The sequence below is a fragment of the Triticum dicoccoides genome, chromosome 5B (assembly GCF_002162155.2).
Source record: "Triticum dicoccoides isolate Atlit2015 ecotype Zavitan chromosome 5B, WEW_v2.0, whole genome shotgun sequence".
NCBI lineage: Eukaryota > Viridiplantae > Streptophyta > Magnoliopsida > Poales > Poaceae > Triticum > Triticum dicoccoides.
This window is the reverse complement of record NC_041389.1, coordinates 472,081,905-472,089,415: the sequence shown is the minus strand read 5'-3', so window position 1 is coordinate 472,089,415 and position 7,511 is coordinate 472,081,905. Positions and strand designations below refer to the sequence as shown.

At 50.0% G+C, this 7,511-nt stretch overlaps 1 pseudogene; it reads left to right on the top strand.

Moving 5' to 3' along the window:
• LOC119305795 lies at positions 1 to 2,444 on the top strand (annotated as a pseudogene).
• Positions 2,445 to 7,511: the final 5,067 nt, after the last annotated feature.

Here is a 7,511-nt window from a genome sequence, read left to right as displayed (position 1 = left end):
TTTGACTGCAGCAAGAATGGCAATGTTTGCCGTTCTGCTGCTGCTGGCAGCGCCGCTGCTTCCACCGGCAGCAGCGCAGCGGCCGCCGGGGTGCCGGCGGCAGTGCGGCAACGTGACCGTCCCCTACCCCTTCGGAATCGGAGCGCGCTGCCACCGTGGCGAGGGCCGTGGGTTCCGGCTCGAGTGCGACGACACGCGCCACCCACCGCGCCTGACCGTGGCCGGCTACGGCCACGAGGTGGTCGCCATCTCGCTCGCCTCTGCCGAGGCCACCGTGCTGCTCAACGCCAGCCGCGCCTGCTACGACCGCACCTCCGGCTCCGGCCGCGTTCTTGACCGGCGGGAGTACCCCCATGGCCCTCAACGGCAGCGCCTTCCTCTTCTCCTCCATGAAGAGCAAGTTCGTGGCCATCGGCTGCCCCGACCTGGCCTACTTCGTGGACGACGGAGGGTACTACGTGACCGGGTGCATGTCGGTGTGCCGGCCGTCGGAGCGCGCGCTGCCCGGGTCGTGCCGGGGCGGCGACGGGTGCTGCCAGAGCAACATCCCGCTGGGTCTGGCCTCCTACCGCCCGCACGTCCGCAGCTTCGGCCGGCGCCAGCAGCAGCAGGGAGGGACGTTCCTGGCCAACTCCACGGGCTGCGCCTACGCGTTCATGGTGGACGCCTGGTGGTTCTGGTACGCCGGCTCCCACTTCAACAGGACGGGCGACTTCGCCGTGCCCGTCGTGCTGGACTGGGCCATCAGAGGCGCCGGCGCCGGAGACTCCTGCGCCACCGTGCGGGAGAACGCCACCGCCTACGCGTGCCGGAGCGCGCAGAGCGTGTGCCTGGACTCGACCAACGGCCCGGGCTACGTCTGCAATTGCACCAGCGGCTACGAGGGGAACCCCTATGTCCTCGGCGGCTGCAACGGTACTACTCTAGCTCTAGTATACTCTGTTCCCAAAATTCTTTTCTCGTCGATCAGCTCTTGCTCATCGGTGGCTTATCATCCTCTGCCGATTTTTTGTGAAACTGACTCAAACGGAAGATGTGGACGAATGCGCGCGACATGATTTGTACCCGTGCTACGGTGTGTGTACCAACACGCCAGGCAGCTACCTGTGCACATGCCCCAAGGGGTGGAGCGGAAACGCTACCGTGCAGGATGGTTGCCACCAACAAGACAAATTCACATTAGCGCTGAAGGCCGTCACAGGTACAACGACACGCTTCAGTCGTTAGGTTTTGTTTGAGAATACTACTTGATTTGACAGAAATGTTCAGGTGTAAGCATAGGCGTGTACATGGTGATCCTGGCGTGCTTCTGGGCACACCTGAGTCTTCAGAAGAGGAGGATGCTCAGAGCGAAGCAGAGGTTCTTCGAGCAGAACGGTGGGCTCCTACTGCAGCAGCACCTGGGTTCACTGGCCAGCTCCGGGGTGGCATTCAAGATCTTTTCCGAGGAGGAGATCAAGAAGGCCACCGGCAACTTCGACGAGGCACGGGTCCTCGGCCGAGGAGGCAACGGTGTGGTCTACAGGGGCGTCCTCCCCGGCGCCGGCGGCTCCACCACCGTTGCCATCAAGAGGTCCAGGGTGGCGGATGAGAAGCAGCTCAAGGAGTTCTCCAAGGAGATGCTGATCCTCTCGCAGATCAACCACAGGAACGTCGTGAAGCTGCTCGGATGCTGCCTCGAGGTCGAGGTGCCCATGCTCGTCTACGAGTACGTCCCCAACGGCAGCCTCCACCGCTACATCCACGGCGACGGCAAGGGCCAGGCGCCCTTGCCGCCGGGGGAGCGCCTTCGCGTCGCCGCCGAGTCGGCGCACGCGCTCGCGTACATGCACTCGTCCGCCTCGCCCCCGATCCTGCACGGCGACGTCAAGTCCGCAAACATCCTGCTCGACGGCGAGCTCACCGCCAAGGTCTCCGACTTCGGCGCGTCAAGGCTCGCGCCCGCCGACGAGGCCCAGGTGGCCACGCTTGTCCAGGGAACCTGCGGGTACCTCGACCCGGAGTATCTGCTCACGTGCCAGCTCACCTGCAAGAGCGACGTGTACAGCTTCGCGGTGGTGCTGCTGGAGCTCCTCACCGGGAGGAAGGCGTTCTGCCCGGACGGGCCCGAGGAGGATGACACCAGCCTCGCATTCTCCTTCGTCACGGCTGTGCAGGGGGGACGACACCGGGAGATCATGGACGGAAATGTCAGGGAGGAGCTCGCGGACGAGGTGATAGACGACGCCGCGGAGCTGGTTATACGGTGCCTGAGCTTGACCGGTGACGAGAGGCCGACAATGATGGAGGTTGCCGACAAGATCGAGAGATTGAGAAACTACGCATGCAGAAATGCAACCGTATAGAAAAAATATTAGTGGGCAAATGTTTAACTATTTTTTTTTTTGGTAACCAACAGCAAGTCAGGCGTACATGCCACATCACGAGGATGAACGAAACCTCACTAATAAGTACTCCCTCCGCGAACCAAGTTGGAGGATTAGAGAGATAGTGGTATCCCAGCCCATCAGGGTTTCACTCCTTGTGCTCGCATTATTTTCTAATTTATTTTAAGATTTTAGGGGATTTATTTTTAGTGGGAGGAGACGTTCCCATCAACGATGAGGCGTCTACGGGACTTCGTAAATCTTAAAATGATATGCTGGCTCAGTCTTTCGGAAATGCTCATAGGGGTAGGGTGTGCATGTGTGCGTTCATAGGGATGAGTGTATGCGCGTATGTAGGAGCGCTTGCGTATGTACTGTGTTAAAAAAAATACCCACTCCATCAATATCCTTTCTTAATTATTTTTCGCAAAAAGATAGAAATTAATGTATATAAAATTAAGAATATATCTAGATATATTCATTTCTATGACAAAATAAATATATTATATTTTAGGAAAGAGGTAGTGCAACCATTCAATTTACTATCTCAACATAACTATGGATGTTTGATCTATACACTAAGAACATCTCTAGTCCTCTGACATTTATCATGTACTAGTACATTCTAAGTGCATGTATAATGGTGGCATATGGATATAGATGCCCCATGACAAAAAATAGTTGGAGGCATATATATTTATTTTTTCTTCCCAATGCAAGCTATTAAGATATCTTATAGTGGGTCTCATTAAGAAATAGAAAATAAAGACTTTAGTACACATGTATCTTTACTTTTCACTCCAGCCTTTTCAACTTTTGACATCGGACCACACTTTTTCACTTCAAGCACTCGCCTCCTGCAGAGGATCCCGCTTCCCTATCCAAACCTATTTTACTAGATATCCGATCCTACGTGGCATGCGAAGCATCATTCTGTGGCTATGCATTGTACACGCCCTAAGTGAATCTCATTGTATTGACTTGTGGCACGTAATTCTTGTCCCCGTCATTATGAGTGCCTTTTGAGATCCGATAGATGATGCATAATGATTGTTTGTATTGACATCGGCTGAGCTTGTTGTCTTTATCCGACATAAGCCCAACTACATTATGCCTTTGTTATCATTAGATGAGCTCCCTAAAAACTCCAGCTTGTTCAAACATGGATCTCTGATGAATCCTAAATTATTATTATTATTTTTGCTCAAGATGCATCACCAGTTGGGATCCAACACTTTTTAGTTAGAAACTATGTTCATAGTGATACAAAGGGGATCATGAGGGTATAGAAGCTACAAATGACGACCCTGCGGAAGCGAGACAGAAAATTTAACAAGATTGTGTGCCTCTAGATTTGAAACATGACCTTCAAACACAAAATCACAACTAGCAAAATACACTCTTCTATTATTTATCTCCTTGACGAATGTGATATGGGGGCCTCCTATCCCTTTTTGATGTCATCCACAATCGGTCTGTAGTCACATGCAATCACCAAGTGATCCAAAGATAGATCAGCCACAAGTGTCAAGGCCTCACGACAAGCAACGGAGTCTAAAATTATAGGATTTATAACCCAGGTAGAACAATTGCCGAGCACCCGAGGTACCCACTATGTTCATCCCCTGCACACTGCTGCTGGTGCTCCAACACGCCCATCATGGGATAGACCTGTTGGGGAACACGGTAATTTCAAAAAAATTCCTACGATGACGCAAGATCTAAGTGATGCATAGCAACGAGAGGGGAGAGTGTGTCCACGTATCCTCGTAGACCGAAAGCGGAAGCGTTATGACAACACGGTTGATGTAGTCGTACGTCTTCATGATCCGACCGATCCTACCACCGAAGGTATGACACCTCCGCGATCTGCACACGTTCAGCTCGGTGACGTCCCATGAACTCTAGATCCAGCTGAGGCCGAGGGAGAGTTTCATCAGCACGACGGCGTGGTGACGGTGATGATGAAGTTACCGGCGCAGGGCTTCGCCTAAGCACTACGACCATATAACCGAGGTGTGTAACTGTGGAGGAGGGCACCGCACACGGCCACTACAAGAAATATGTCAACTTGTGACCAGCACTATTGGTCACTGTTTTCAATTTGTGACCTTTTTGTGACCAAAAACATAAGGTCAAAAGCTGGCAGTCGTAAACTGACTATAGCGACCTTTCTTCTGGAATGGTCGTAGACGTTTATGACCAAAATACGTCTACTGTGGCGTTTTGGTCACTAGCAACCCCCCCAGGCCACGTAGGCATCCAGCGTGGCAATCTGATGTGGCACAAGATTCAGCCCGGTCCAATTCGATTTTCTACATGGGCCGAGCCCAACAATTCAGCCTACTTGTGTTTTTTTCTCATATTAATTTTGGCTAGGTAGATGGGCCAAGCCCAACAATTAAGCCTTCTCATTTTGGGGCCGTGGCCTTTTCTGCTAGAAAGTTTTAGTTTTTTTCAAATGGGTCCCAGATGTCAGGTTCAGGTACGTGGGTCCCAGCTAGCAAGTTCATATTCTTCATATTTCTATTTAATAGTAAATAAATAACCAGTATTTAAATTGGCACAAACAAAACACACACATAATACTCCAAATATTATCAGCCAGATTCAGTACAGAGCTCCTATTGTACAAATAACATATACTTTACAAGCTCTACACATAATAAGCTCTAACATATACAAGCTCTACAAGCTCTACACGTGATACGGTGCCTTGGTGTTAACCCTGTAGCTATACAAGTGTCTTCAATCTTGTTCAACATGGAGCTCCTTCGTTAGCGAGCACAAACTGGGCACCTGCATCATCACCGGAAGGCAATTTTAGATCATAAAAACGAATGTTCCAAGCACAGTTTAGAGAAAAGAACCAAGTAAATTTGCCCTCAATCATACAAACAAAGTTTAGAGAAAACCAAACATGAACACGCACTTATTATGCAGTTTTTAAAGTTTTTAATACATTTATTTTCTATTAGCAAAGCTGAATATGCTACTTCCTGATTCATGGCTGCATAGTCTAGCTAGCTACACCAGTTTGCTCTCATGCAAAAATTAGAAAGAAAAAAAGAACAACAAATAAATCAACACTGATTTCTCTAACACATACAGTAACTTGCTGATATAACTTGTATATTTGTCGATGGAAAACGGGATGCAAAATCATGTTTCAATCTAGATCAATCTATCATGAGAAAACATGTATAACTCCCACTAGAATTTTTTAATGCAGTTGCGAATTATCCTGAAAACTTGTGCACTTAATGATGGTTAGATCCATCTTACAGAATAGTCAGCTTCCAATATAAGTTAGGTACAGAACAGAATGTATAAGCACGAAGTAAGATAGGCCATGCATCAAACACAGAAATACTTTTGAGCTGTTCACTGTCATGTACTACTACCTAACTGGCTAACTCAGCAGCTGTGACTGATGGTACACTGCACCAAATTCCATAATGAATTCCATAATGAACTATTAAGTAACTGGAGATGCCTTTATATCAGTTCCGTGAAGCAAATCTACATATCATATTTCTAGAATGGGCGCACCCAGTTGCTCACAAGTAGATTAAAACCCAACTTGTAATGCAATGATGTTTCTTGTACAGTATTACTAAACCTAAATTGCCATGGGAATACTGACAGCAGAAACAGGGGAACGAGAAGTAAGTTAAATTAGAGCTAGCAGTTCCAAACAATCACTAAAAACAACAGCAAAAGCAGACACAGATGCCCGCCAGAGCCATTCCCACGGGCAAAACAAGCACCTTAAGCCCTCTCGCCACGGATCCTCGAAGAGACCCACCAGGTAGGCCTCTGCAGCCTCCTGAAGGGCCAGCACCGCATGGCTCTGGAAGCGGAGGTCAGTCTGCACAGACAGAACATGGTGGTGCTTTTAGTTTACTTGATTCATCATACTATAAGAGTTGAGATAACAGGAGCATAACAATGTAGTGCTGTACTGTGAAGTTTGAGGAGCATAACAATGTAGTACTGTACTGTGAAGTTTGAGGAGCATAAAATATATGAGACAGTTTACTTGATCCAAAGTTTAAGGAGTATATTATCTACTAGTAGTACTTTACTGTGAGACTTTCCTAAAGCAGAGTCTGTTACCAAACAGAGTGAGAACCATCAGAAGAACAGAGATGGTATTTGAACAAGCAACTCCAGTATAAATTTGAACAAGCAATGGTATTTGTCAATGCTGGAGATACAGTCAAACTGTAATCACAAAGAATGATTGAGTGCATTAGAGATACAGTCAAACTGTAATCACAAAGAATGATTACACATACCCTAACTGAGATTGTTGCTACTCTGAAGTGTAACGGAGGTTAAAATTAGCATACTGCTGGTGCTGGGAACAACATCTGACAAGGCTGTGATCTAGGATGCACGGCATATCGAGCAAGAAGCCAAGAACACTGAAGAATTTGCTGAATGTGCACGTACTGCGACCAGTATGTGCGTCTATCTGCTAGTGATAGTAGTAGCTAATATGTGCAATCCAAATGTATAGCACGAGGACACGGTCCCAGTCCCAGCTAGCGTTATCAGAATCTGCCCATAATTGCTCCCTGCCCCGAACCAATCTGGCAATTGTGCTATCTACTGTAACTAATAGCACACCAAAACACGATTCAGACACGCACCTGGATTCTGGAACTCCTGACGGCGCGGTCCGAGCCGGCGACGGGCACGGAGAAAGCCACCTGCAGAGAGCGAGGGAAGAGGTGAGAACATGGAAGCCGTCGCCCAGGAGCGGTACGGGGTCGGCGCGGACGTACCTGGGACGACCTCGCGAACGAAGACGGTGATGTGCGGCGCAGAGGGGAAGGAGTGGTCAAGCGGGACGGTGAAGCGGTGGTCGCGGAGGCTAAGGTCTGGCACCACGTACCACGGCCCGGCCTGGTGCGGCGTGGCCGCGGCCGCGGCCGCAGCGGCGCTGGCGGCCGGCGAGGACGACGACATGGACATCCTCGTCGGGATCCGGTGGCGCGGGAAGCGGAGGCCAGGATGAGTCGTCCCTGCCGACGAGGATGGAGCGCTTGGGCATGGCAGATCCGGCCCCTTTCCCGTTGGCGAAGTCGGATCTCCCGGCGGCGGCCTCGGCGGAGCAGGGAACCGGGGCGAGGGAGG